At 40.9% G+C, this 14072-nt stretch overlaps 1 protein-coding gene and 1 long non-coding RNA gene across 5 annotated transcripts in view; one reads left to right on the forward strand and one right to left on the reverse strand.

The window, feature by feature from the left end:
• Positions 1–14072, forward strand: part of sema5ba (sema domain, seven thrombospondin repeats (type 1 and type 1-like), transmembrane domain (TM) and short cytoplasmic domain, (semaphorin) 5Ba) — a 220391-nt gene that overhangs the window by 29767 nt on the left and 176552 nt on the right. The window lies entirely within an intron of this gene.
• Positions 2607–6415, reverse strand: LOC141781948 (uncharacterized). The gene is made up of 3 exons (XR_012596991.1): positions 6233–6415; positions 5072–5161; positions 2607–2764 (listed from the first exon to the last, which is right to left on the reverse strand). It is a non-coding gene; the product is annotated as an uncharacterized LOC141781948 (long non-coding RNA).

Consider the following 14072-nt stretch of genomic DNA (forward strand, 5'->3'; position numbering starts at 1 on the left):
TGTCCTTCAGGCTGTAGTCTCTCAGTGTAATTCCTGTATGATAGGTGTCTACAGGTGTTCATACTGTCCTTCAGATTGTAGTCTCTCAGTGTAATTCCTGTATGATAAGTGTCTACAGGTGTTCATACTGTCCTTCAGATTGTAGTCTCTCAGTGTAATTCCTGTATGATAAGTGTCTACAGGTGTTCATACTGTCCTTCAGATTGTAGTCTCTCAGTGTAAATCCTGTATGATAGAAGGTGTCTACAGGTGTTCATACTGTCCTTCAGGCTATACCCTCTCAGTGTAAATCCTGTATGATAGGTGTCTACAGGTGTTCATACTGTCCTTCAGGCTATACCCTCTCAGTGTAAATCCTGTATGATAGGTGTCTACAGGTGTTCATACTGTCCTTCAGGCTATACCCTCTCAGTGTAAATCCTGTATGATAGGTGTCTACAGGTGTTCATACTGTCCTTCAGGCTATACCCTCTCAGTGTAAATCCTGTATGACAGGTGTCTACAGGTGTTCATACTGTCCTTCAGGCTATACCCTCTCAGTGTAAATCCTGTATGATAGGTGTCTACAGGTGTTCATACTGTCCTTCAGGCTATACCCTCTCAGTGTAAATCCTGTATGACAGGTGTCTACAGGTGTTCATACTGTCCTTCAGGCTATACCCTCTCAGTGTAAATCCTGTATGATAGGTGTCTACAGGTGTTCATACTGTCCTTCAGGCTATACCCTCTCAGTGTAAATCCTGTATGATAGAATGATGTGGTGTAAGTGTAATTTGGAACATGCTGAACATACTCATAGTTCCTCTCCACAGTGAATAATGCTTCAGGAGTGGTTTTGAGAAGTTTCTATGGATATATTTGGACCATGTTTGTGCAGTGAGTGAGTCTGGGTCAGCCCGCTATTTTAACGGCTGTGAATCCACAGTTGGCATCCTCCGCAAAGGAGCAAGCTACAAACATGTCAGAGGCACCTCTCCAGCCGACAGGATGTGAGTGTTTGATGCTCAAACAGCTAAAAAAAAGTGCACTTTCGGTCTAGCTGTTTCTTTTATGGTTTGGCTCTTTAGTTCCAATAAAGGAATAATAAGAATGAATAATGCTGACAGCATACAGATGATATTTTACAATAGTATTCTTTGGGGAAGGCCCTTTGCTGCTTCAGCGTTTCAAAGCCAGCGCCCTGACATCCAAACCAAACACCTTTGGGATGAACTGGAACACCTTATCACCAAACATCAGTGTTGGACCTCATTAAGCTCTTGTGGCTGAATGGGTGCAAATCCCTGCAGCCTGGGTCTAAAACCTGGTGGAAAGCCTGAAATCAGACAAGTTTAGACCAGATGATTGGCCACGGTTTTAGTGTGAGGTGTTCAACCAGCACATATTGGTTGGTTCACCTATGTATCGCGATTTTGAAATAGATTTTTTAATGCCAGAATCGATATATCTGCTTCATCTGAGTCTGTGTGGAGGTAGAAGGAAGTCACTGCTTTTATTGTGGTAGTCTGAGTAACGTGACGTCATATCCGTTCCGTATCCGTCAACCAAAACAAACCTCAGAGAGTCTAAACCGTTGGAGGGTCGTCGTGGATACGACCTGCACCCTCCCATGTTGAATCCAGCGTGGTAAACACTACACATCCAGTAAAGGATGGAAACACTTTGGGTTTCACACATTGACAGGAAAAGCAGAGCTACACAGAGCAGAGCTAAAGCTGCATGCTAACTCTGTCACGGACAGGAAACGTTATGGTATGACGGTAACGTGGCGGTGGAGCCGGCCGTCGCTCTCGTCTCCGTGGTCAAATGGGCCGACGCTACGACTGTAGAGCACCCAGATACTGACATTTCTGTTCTCTGCATTGATTCATTTAGATATTTTCCAAAGTAAAAGTCCCTAGAAGTGGATGAATCAACTTTTTCCCTCCATGGTCTAATGTTAAATCCCAATAAATCATAATGTTGAATCACAGCACTTAAAAATCACAAAACATATCGTGAATCGGCAACCAAGTATCGTGATACTATTGAATCAGGAGATAGGTGTATCGTCCTAGCCCTGATATTGGTGTAATGTTGGCATGTCCACATACTTTTGTGCATGTTGTGTAGACATTGGGGGGTTATTAAAGTCCCAAGACTTCAAGGTTTAAAAGGTCAGACCACCTCTAATTCTCCAGACATGTCCTTCTGAGTTTCTACTCTCATTGGGTCTGTGTTTCCGCTCTGCAGGCTGAAAGCTGTGTTAGCTTAATGCACATAATGCATTAGGCTGATGGGAACATTTCACTCAATGTTCTCCTTGTAATTTACATAGTGGAGGGTATAAAAGCATACGAGCTGCGCAGCTCCAGCAGCTGAAAAGGCGACTGATTGCCATAATACAGCTCTCTGTTAGAATTTGCTTTGATGCAGCTGCGAGGAAAGTGAATTTAGTTTTGTGTAAGACTTCTGCAGGCGAGCTCTCCCCGAAGGTGCGTTCTTCTCTGGATTTGCGTGGTGCTGCAATGCGCTCTTCCCCTCGCATCCCTCTTGTTTCCTCCTCCTCATCGCCCACTCTCTTTCTTTCTTCCTCAGTCGGGGCGATACTTAACCGCTCGGCTCGGCTCGGCTCGGCTCGCTTCTTCCCTCGATGGCGTCTGACCAGCGGGGAATAGATGGAGAGCTATCCTCTCTCTCTCTCCCTCTGGAAGCAGGTGTCCTTTGGCATAATAAATAATTCCTCACCCCAGTCCTAGCGTTCCTCATCCTCCGGGCCCTACGCCTCAGAGTCCAGTGTCTGTTGGAGAACATATGCATGTGAACAGCAGGTGCAAATTGTTTTCCTCTCCTTTCAACGCCGCATACGGTTCTCCCTCCTAAGAGAGAAGTAACCACTTCAGGACTGGAAGAAAAGAAGCTGTTCTGTCTTTCTGTGTTTTTTTTGAGTGCAGCTGCTCTCCACCCACAAAGTCAGGGGATTTCTCTGGATCGCATCGCTGTGCATGTTTTAATGATGCAGCTACTGTCAGAGTTTTTCTCTGTGGAGATGTGAGGTACAAGAAAAGTGAGAGGGAAACGGAAATCAAGTGTTTGGGATAATGAGGGACGGAGGGTTTGAGTGTGCGCTGTTGGGGATTCTCACAAAGCTTCGTTAGGAAGTTTCAGGATTAGAGAATGGGAGTTCATGCTGTACACTGTGGAGCAGCCAACTCTGACTGGCATGAATACTGTGTACGTGTGCACTGAATAGAGCTGCACAATATTGGAGAGAAAAAATTACATTGCAATATTGTTTTTCTGCGTTATACGTATGAACATTTTGTACATTTAAAATGCATCAATCTGGTGCGCTTTGAGAGCAAAATTAAGAGCCTAGATGAAGAACTTTGTGCTCTTATAAACAATTAAAAGGGAAAAAGGGACATTTTTAAAACACTGATATTATTCTGGAGGAGACTAAATAACATGAACATACATAAATACTATGGCTGTGTGTTGGCAAGAATCTGGCGATACGATACGTATCACGAGGTTAAGATTCAATATATTGCGATAAGCAAGGCGATGTATTGCGATTTCTTTTTTTTTATCTAATTGTAGGAGAATTGTCACAGTATAAAGAACGCACCACCTTATACATCAAATCTTTTTTTATGTAATCAGAACAGTGAGATCCGCATTTGCATTTATCACTGTCCCTGTAAAATCCAACATAATAGCACTACTTTGAGAGGGTGTATATCTTTAAAAATGAAATAAAGTATTGACTAAACTGTAAACTATTAATTTAAAATCGATAGTGTTTTTGAGAATCGATACAGTATCACAAAACATAATATCGTGATGATCTTCAGGACATCTCTGACTACATACATGCTGAAAATCAAACATTTTTACTGGATTAATTTAGATATTTGCAAAGTAAAAGTCCCTAGAAGTGTATGATTCAACTTTTTCCCTCCATGGTGTGGAGTTAAAAACGTTAATAAAAATCACAATAAATTGTAATATCGAATCGCAATACTTAAAAATCACAATATATGTAGAATCGGCAAGATTCAGAAAGTGAAAGCATGTTTATTTATATTTCAAATGTTGTTGAAATGTTATACTATACTTATACATATGACTGCTATTGTCAATGTTTGTAGTCAAAGTGACACCGATCTAGTTAATATCCTCATCTACATCCTACATACATTTGACCCTGTTTTCTCCCGCTGTCGGCGGCACTGACGGCTCATTTTATCTAAAATAATCAGCCGTTCCTCGTCCATGTTGCTGCGTTCTCAACGCGAGCGACAGGAAAAAATAGGAACAGGGCCGTCCGACAAAAGCTCCGCTCAAAACGTTGTGTCGCGCAGCGCCGCGTTGCTCGCGGCCAGTTATATAAAGTTACTAAAGTTTAAATGCAGAAGAGTTAGTAGCTCTGAGAATATCTAGTGAATGTTCAGTGGACTTTGTACAGAAATAACTGCTGCAGCTCCTCCAGACCAACAGAGGTTTCCCGTGTCTTGTGAAGTGACGGGGCTCTGCAGAGAGACACGTTGTAGTCTCGTTACCGACCGGGTGCCGGTGTCTCCCTGTTCACTCTGGCTGCGGGAGGAGACAACAAGTTACTCGCTGCAGAGCCCCACTGCCTCAGCCTGCACTGAGACAGGAAAAGCCAGCACTAGGATCAGCATTGATTCATGGAGAGACCTTGGTCTGGTCAGCTAACATTACTGCCAAGCAGCTGAAATATAGAGTGATATTGTGCTTTTAGCTGACGTGTGTCTCCTCACTGTGTTGAGCGATGCTCGTTCAGGTATATTTAGAGCGAGCACAAGCGCCAGCAACAGGACGCTGACTTTCGTTGATTTCACGGCCACAGGTGTCGCTGTTAACAAGCATTTCTGAAAGTTACAAATAGTCCCTTTAAAGGTTAATGTGAGATTTCTGATCACCTTTTTTTGTCGGCTGAGAAGACAGAAGGACTAGAGACAGTTTTTAGCACCATGGATGTAAACAACCTGTAGCTACAAGATGCTGCAGAAGATATGACATGATTAAATATGAAACTGACTTGTTAACAAATGAATTTACACACCTTGTTTTTCATGAAACTTGTGCTTGAGATCCAGACTCACTGGTGAAAGTGACAGTCAGCGTTACCTCAATGAATGTTCAGTGCTCGTTGCTAATAAAACAAGAATGAGAAGAGATAAAAGATTTAAGAAGAGATTTGTTGGCATCAGTGTTTGACATTTGTGGGAAGTGGATGTAAAACAGAGTTTTTAGAAAATAGAGATTAGAGGTTTGACTCCGACTCAGATATTTTACGTACTTGAATCCTAAACGTAAGTGTCTATCTGAACCCGACCTTCCTGTGTGACGGTTGTGGTGTCTGTGTTGTTCATGTTTAATCAAATGCAAAGAGAGGATTAATTTTCCTCCCAGCAAATGTGAGGATTAAACATTTTGAAGGCTCCTGTTTCGTTGATGTTCAGCTCTAGTTTGTTTTTTCATTCTTCTCCAGTTCATGACCAAGCCTGACTCTGCCATTATGTAAATGTGTGATAAAGAAAATGCTGTTTGAATGTAAAGCAGAATGAGGACACAATGCAGTCAAAGCACATCATGTTTTTAAAGCACACACACACACAACCTGATGATCTCAGTGTTCGTGATGAATTTATTGTGCGACACACTCCAGCAGCCTCATAAATAGGATCCATCACTTGAACACAACAGTGAATCTCATGTTCTTCATGTTTGTGTCAAGTGTTGTAAAATGGATCCAGGTTTCGCTCCGCCGGCTTGGCAAGACCGCCTCGGCCATTTGGCTGCCGCACAATTTTTTGGATGTGTGGATCAATATTCAGCTCGATAAGTATAATGTTGGTCTGAAGCTGAGGTCGCTGCTGCTGCTGCTGCTGCTGCTGCTGCTGCTGCTGCTGCTGCTGCTGGCTGTCTGCAGACAATTCAATCCCACCGCCGTGCACTTCACTCCGTCTGCACCAGCACAACAAACTACAACTGTTCACTTTCAGACTCGTATGCATGCGAGCAGCCGATCCCACAGACTCAAGGACGCAGAGACGGATAGTAAAGACCTAAAGCGCTCATGGATACACACACATTTACTACAGTAGCAGACTAATCAACAGCCCCGGGTCCACATGGAGACTCTGTTAGAAAGACTTTATCCCACAGCAAACACCTGGTCCAGGGGAGTAAACACACTCACACACACACAGTAGGATTTCACCTGCTAGGGCTGCAAACGCAGAACAGACGAGTTGAAAAGCAACGCACCAACATGCTGCAGGTCTTTTGCATCTCCTCTCTCTGATGTCTGTCTCACTACTTTCATGGTCATCCTGCTCTTTTTGCAGCTCTTTGTTGCATTGTTTGCTATAACTGAATTCTAATAATAAATACATGGGCGATACTTTATTAATCCCCCTTGAATGAAAATCGTTTTCTTTCAAATCCAGTGTTATAGAATTTCATAACAGCAAGTAAATAAAGTAAAAATCCTGCTAGAGCTGCTTTGTGATAAACTGCTGGTCGTGTATCAAGCTGAGCATTGTGGGAAAAATCTGTATCCAGAATGTTTTGGTGATATATATTCATGCTCATTCTGTGGCTTAAAGGAAATGTTTCTAGATCTGAAAATATGTCCAGGATAAATGCATCGTGCAAACAAATATTTGGGCAACATTTAAATATAAATAAGTAATATTTAAGGCATATGATATAAAAACAAAGCAACAGTCACAATGGACTATGATCTGTTTTAAAACGGATGACTACAATGTGTTGGTTCACAAACATAATCAGCGGTAATATGACATAGAAACATAAATTAAAGAAATATAAAATTTCAGGGATACAGTTAATACAAATGTCCCTTCCTGTAAATTTAAAATAATTATTTTACACTGAAAGAATGTTTGAAAATATGCGTGCAATACATCAGTGTTAATAAAGAAGCTATGCATTTTGCTAGCCCGGCCCCTCTATCAGTATCTGCTGTTGTCAATCTGTTGTTTTATTGTTAATCACTTGTAATCCTTCCTTTTGCAATGGTGGTAGTAATAAACAATGACAATTGTAAGTAATTGTTCATTTTAAAAGACACAGTTTTCATATTTTTTCTCATTTTAACTTATACTTTAAAAACTCGTATTGTCTGATTACTCACTCTTCATAATAATCAATTAAAAACTTGATCAGAAGAATAATTCCTTCTGCCCTAAGTGCAACCTGTTAGGTCTTTGGGAAACCCCACTTGATCAAGTAAATCAAAGCAATATTAAGATCATAGCTACAGAATAATAATGATTTTGCCTTCTTTTGTATCACCAACAATAGTAATAAACTTGATTTTATGTAGCACTTTTCAAATCACAGTTACAAAGTATATTAACAGAGCAGGAGAATGAAATGAACCGAGTAAGGGATAATGCACAGTGAGCCGGTTATTGTTGTAAAATAAACCCTGACACAAAGCGGAGCGTCTTGCTTCGTCCTGAAGGGGTTTATTTCACAACAATGACCCGCTAGCTGTACATTATCACGCTTATTAAACGGCTACTTGCTTAAGAAATCAATACTTTGAAAAAAAAAAAAACGGTCCTCCAGAGTCCGGGATCAGAACTGTGCCCATAGCAACGGTCTGTTATACATAGTAATGGTCTGTTATACATAGCAACGGTCTGTTACACATAGCAACGGTCTGTTATACATAGCAACGGTCTGTTACACATAGCAACGGTCTGTTATACGTAGCAACGGTCTGCTATAAAGAAATAACAGACTGTAGAACGCTGTGATTGACCAATCAGAATCGAGTATTCAACAAAGCCGTGTAATAAAAGTCCATAACTGAACACATAAAAACAGAGTAAAACAATCTAAATGTGTTTTCAATAAGAGATCTGATCAGTAACGTGAGGCGAGACCTCTCAATGCTTTCTAAGTAATTAATAATATTTTAAAATCAATACTAAAAGCAACAACACCAACTCTTGTGAACACTGTCCATCATTAACATTCAGTATTCCACCCAGTCCTGGTCTGTCAGAGTACAGTCTGTACGAGGCGATGTCACGTCTCCTGAGGATTGATGCATTTAAATAGCGTCGTTAGCGCTCCATCATTTCTGTAAGCCAGCTGGTCAGCCGTGCAGTTTGTAGCGTTAAAGCTAACGCTGATGTATTAGGAGCCTCGGGCTTCCTTTAATGGAGGTGCCACTTAATTACGACAGAGACCCTCTCGAGCTTAGTGAGCAATCACATGGAAACACATGAAGACACACGGGCTGGAATTGGTTTTGAAGTACGGGAACACATGTATAACAATGAGAGTATATATACATGGAGGGGTGGATGTGTGGGCGCACAAACATTTACATTAGCAATGCTTTTATTCCCTCAGTGGTCTTTACACTCGCTCCTTTTAGTCATTTGTCAGCACTCTTGCAATAACACAAGTGACCTCTCCGCCAACCGGGGGAGGTTGTCTCTGAGAACAGGGGGGGTGCGGGGTCAGAGGTCACGCCGTATATAAACAGGTGTCAAGTGCTATGATGGAGAGCCCAGGACATATGAAACTGGGCTGGAAACCGGGCCTGTAGAGACGGAGGAGGGACGGAGCAGAATAACAAGGCTAGTGGATGCCTTGTCAACGTGATGCCGTGGTTTCAGGTTGTGCAAGTTAACCCGCCTCGTCTGTAAGAGATGACCTCTGCTGCCATGTGAGCCTCCAGCCTCTTGGATGTGTTGTATTATTTAACCGGTGTAATCGCCGTCGTCTCACTCCAATCAAGTCCAATCGAGACAGAGGGCTTTCCAATCACTAGCCGTGTTTCCACTACTGTATTTTATGTGCATTTTGCTTTAGAAAAGCTGAAATAGCAAAAATCAATACAACTTCCTCAACTGTGCAAAAAAGTTTTTCCACTCGCTTTAGGCGGTTTTTATCTTTGTCAAAAAAAGAGTTGATGTGCTGTGGACTACTGATTCTGGAGGGTCAGCGTGGATACGACCTGCACCCTCCCATGTTAACTCCAGCGTGGTAAACACTACACATCCAGTAAAGGATGGAAACACTTTGGGTTTCACACATTGACAGGAAAAGCAGAGCTAGACAGAGCAGAGCTAAAGCTGCATGCTAACTCCGTCACGGACAGGAAGCGTTATGGTATGGCGGTAACGTGGCGGTGGAGCCGGCCGTCGCTCTCGTCTCCGTGGTCAAATGGGCTGACGCTACGACTGTAGAGCACCCAGATACTGACATTTGTGTTCTCTGCATTGAAACGGCCCCGATGGAGCTGACCATGGATGGATAAAGAGAACGGAGCTGACGGGAGAGCTAGAGACCACCTTGGAGAAGTTAGAGGAAGTAGACACGTGTTTTCAAAATAAGGTGTTAACAAAGGGAACTGATATACAAAATACATCTATAGAAATAATATTGATGGATTATATTCACCAGAAGTATAAAACATTATAAATTAAAAATAAAATAGCACTAATCTGTGAGGGAAATGTCTTTATTCTTTGATTTCTGGGTTTGCTGGAAAATCAATAATCAGAAAACATAATATCCCGGTGATCTTCAGGACGTCTCTGACTACATACATGCTGAAAATCAAACATTCTTACTGGATTCATTTAGAGATTTTCTAAAGTAAAAGTCCCTAGAAGTGTCTGATTCAACTTTCTCCCTTCATGGTCTAGTGGTAAACAAGTTAACAACAATCACAATAAATCCCAATACTTTAAAATGAATCGGCACCCAGGTATGGTGGTAGTGTTGAATCAGGAGATAGGTTTAACCTCCCAGCTCTTCATGTAAACGATGTAAAGTGTCCAGGTGGGTTCTAACAATTCTTATTTCTCTGATTCCATGAAGGTTCTGATATCTCAGTGTAAATCCAGCCTCACCTGTTTGAACTGCCATGTTTTCTATCAGCCTTTTTACAACATCCTGTCTGTTCTCACTGGGACTGCTCTGAGACGTGAAGCTTCTCTGTGTGTGTTTGTTGTGTTTGCTTTTAGTGTGGATTGGTCCTGAGGCTGCATTTGTAAAGATCCAGGTGTGAAGTGTTGGGGGAGTTTGGTTGTTCCACCATGCTTGGGGTTTTTAATAGTTTAGTTTAGTGGAGTCCATTGTTTTTCAGATTTGTTGACGGAGTGTGATTGCTCTTGTCTGTATTCTGATCAGCTCTTGTCTGTATTCTGATCAGCTCTTGTCTGTATTCTGATCAGTTCTGGATAATAGCTTATCTCCGCCCTGCATGCTGTGTCTGTCAGGTCCAGTTTACTGATTCTAAAGTTTTCTGATTGAAGTATCTGCAGACATGTTATGGCACAGAAAGTACAATCTATTGGAGGGGCAATGTTGTCTTATCACGGCTGTACCAACCAATCGGTGTTTGTGCTGGACGGTAAAGTGACGGCACATGATGCACAAATACTGCCTGGTAATTTAGAAACAGTGTTACTGCATGGCAGACTCCGTGTGTTTACTCTGCTGAATGTGAGTGGGTTGAGAAGCAGCTCTTCCTCTCTGTTACTCGTTGCACGCTGGACATTCTGCTGAATTTTAAACCAAAATAATTACAGGTTTGAAATGCTCAGTGTGTTTTCAATCTGCAACTTTTTGACCACATAAATGTGGAGTTTATTGACGTACTTAACCGATCAAAAAACTGCATTTAGTTTATTTTTTAAAGTGGCATTTGAGCCGGCTGTGTTGGCAGACATTATTGATGAAAAGCAAGCATCCAACTGAATCAGAAAACATTAATAACTTACTTTAGATTTGGACCTCGTCCAAGTCTGTAGTGATTTCAGAATGACGTCAGGCTCCACGTTTGTGTTTGACTTTTGGTGATGGAGCTACACTTTTCTGTGCATTCATATTCTGGTGTGTATCAATGGAAGATTGAATCTCTTTTGAGGAATCAGTTGGCACGTCTAGACACTTTGGTAGGAAGCAGTAGTTCATTTTCATAATGTATGAGAGATTGTGGTGCTTGATTAATGATGGAATCGTGTCACATGTTCTTGAGTATATTTCTTAATAGTAGTTGATAGAAACAGTGATTTACTTTTATTCTGCAGATCTTTCTGCTTAAAGCTTGTGCAGCACTTGAATAGAAAACAGAACTGATGAGACCCTTACTGCCAGTAATTCTCATTGAATATTAGAGTGTATCATTTTACAAAAAAGCTACCACAGTCAGTGACAATCGACAGTTCAGAGAAGTGGAACAAATTCATTGTTGTCCTTTTTATTAAGGTTTTAGTTTGACTTTTATCTTAAGCCCTATTCGCACAGGACTAGTATTACCTGGGACCTCTGGTGATTTGTATAACTGTGGAGGTCGTCTGTGATCTTAATCCTGTGTGAATATTTCCAGAATTTGTTAAGTAAAAATTACGCCACAAATCTGTGTTAATCTTTACAGCTATTTTAGATTTAGTCTTAAAATGAAAATACTTATTAGTTTCATCCTTCATAGTTTAGTCGACGACAACTGAAAATGTTTTAGTCCAGATTAAGTCACTGAAAGTCATTCAGCCCCCTGCTACAGTCGGATGTACACTGGAAAGCTGAGGGCAGTAATTCTCTCCTAATTAGACATATTTCCTTTACTGCCCTGAAGGAGGAACACTAAACTACACAAGTGTACTGTGTGTGAATGTGTGTGAATGTGTGTGAATGTGTGTGTGGGTGTGATGCACTCCATGATTTGTTGAGTTGTGAACTCCTGCTGTTTTCCTAAGTCGCCTCTTCACCTACTTCCCGCTAAGTCTTCATTAAGCTGTCTGATTCAGTTACCAGTAACTGGAGCTTAATTAGCACAATTTGATTTTCACTGCTGGGTCCGATGGCGGCCGTTGATAAACACTTCCCGTGGACAGAAAGACGAGGGAGAGACGCACTGCGGCGAGACGCTAAAGTTTCAACACAACCAAAAGAAAAAGTTTGATATTTTCCGATCGGAGCAGGAGAGAGTGATCTCAGTCTGCTGCCTCATGCTGTTATCAGACGCACCGCTGGTTAGAGAGCAGCTCAGGTTTAACACACACACACCAGCAGAGCATGCACACACAACCACATCTACACACAGGCCGACCGCCAAGCAGGCAGATGACTTTCAAGGACTAATGCATGATTAGAAAAGGAGAGAGAGGAATTAGCTTTGTAATTGCTGCTATACAGAATATATATATTATATATATATATATATTAGGGATGTGTGCAATTAGTCGATTAATCTTTGCTACCTTTGCTGGTCGGCGCCAGAAATACTATTCAGTTACACATATTATTATACCCCCGCATGTCCGTCCTTCCATTCGTCCGTCCGTCCGTCCGTCCGTCCATCCATCCGTTTCGTTTCCGTAGTAGAACTCGGAAACTATTTTACTTAGGAACTTTAAATTTGGCATGATGGTTGACAGTGTGGTTTAGTTGTGCCTTTTGGGGGTTAAAAGTCCAGGGTGCCCAAAATATTTTATATTTTGGCCAAAAACTGGGATTTGTTTCCGGAGTAGAACTCAAACTCTTGTCTTCTACTGACTTTATCCTGAGGAAGGTGAGCTAATAACAAGCTAGATTGTGCTGAATAGACTAATTTCATTAGTTCCAAAAGGGCAAAACCTTTGGCCCCACTTTAGTAGGGGTCAAGCAGTGAGTTTTATTAATGTACACATTTAAACACACTGAAACAAGTTTATGAGCCAGCCAGCCAGCTAGCACGTATGCTACAGATTAAAGCTAACGACCTAGTGTGCTATGAATCAACGAAGTAACTAACGCCAGCTAGCTCAATGAATCCAACTTGCACGCTAAAGCCTTCCTCTTAGACCGCTGTCCCTGCTGGCGTTTCACCAAATACCACATCACACAGCGGGTTTGTGAGGCGCATTGTTGCTTAAGAACGTCCTTTAAGGGTGGTCGTTATTTATTCACGCTAGTTGTGTTGTTATGGTTGTTATGGTTGTTATGGTTGTTATTGTTGTTATGGTTGTTATTGTTGTTATGGTTGTTATGGTTGTTATGGTTGTTATTTATTCACGCTAGTTGTGTTGTTATGGTTGTTATTGTTGTTATGGTTGTTATGGTTGTTATGGTTGTTATTTATTCACGCTAGTTGTGTTGTTATGGTTGTTATTGTTATTATGGTTGTTATTGTTGTTATGGTTGTTATGGTTGTTATGGTTGTTATGGTTGTTATTGTTGTTATGGTTGTTATTGTTGTTATGGTTGTTATGGTTGTTATTTATTCACGCTAGTTGCGTTGTTATGGTTGTTATGGTTGTTATTTATTCACGCTAGTTGCGTTGTTATGGTTGTTATGGTTCTTATTGTTGTTATGGTTGTTATTGTTGTTATTGTTGTTATGGTTGTTATGGTTGTTATTGTTGTTATTGTTGTTATTTATTCACGCTAGTTGCGTTGTTATGGTTGTTATTGTTGTTATGGTTGTTATGGTTGTTATTTATTCACGCTAGTTGCGTTGTTATGGTTGTTATTGTTGTTATGGTTGTTATTGTTGTTATGGTTGTTATTTATTCACGCTAGTTGCGTTGTTATGGTTGTTATGGTTGTTATGGTTGTTATTGTTGTTATTGTTGTTATGGTTGTTATGGTTGTTATTGTTGTTATTGTTGTTATGGTTGTTATGGTTGTTATGGTTGTTATTGTTGTTATGGTTGTTATGGTTGTTATTGTTGTTATTGTTGTTATGGTTGTTATTGTTGTTATGGTTGTTATGGTTGTTATGGTTGTTATTGTTGTTATTGTTGTTATGGTTGTTATGGTTGTTATTGTTGTTATTGTTGTTATGGTTGTTATGGTTGTTATGGTTGTTATTGTTGTTATGGTTGTTATGGTTTTTATTGTTGTCATTGTTGTTATGGTTGTTATTGTTGTTATGGTTGTTATGGTTGTTATGGTTGTTATTGTTTGAACACAAACCATAATGTTTTTTCTCACCTCAACCAAGTAGTTTTGTTGACTAACTAATTGTTTCACAACGTTAACCACGTGGCATTTCCTGTTTCTGCGAGCTTGATACGAGGCGG

The sequence above is a fragment of the Sebastes fasciatus genome, chromosome 14, assembly GCF_043250625.1.
Source record: "Sebastes fasciatus isolate fSebFas1 chromosome 14, fSebFas1.pri, whole genome shotgun sequence".
In the NCBI taxonomy this organism is placed as follows: domain Eukaryota; kingdom Metazoa; phylum Chordata; class Actinopteri; order Perciformes; family Sebastidae; genus Sebastes; species Sebastes fasciatus.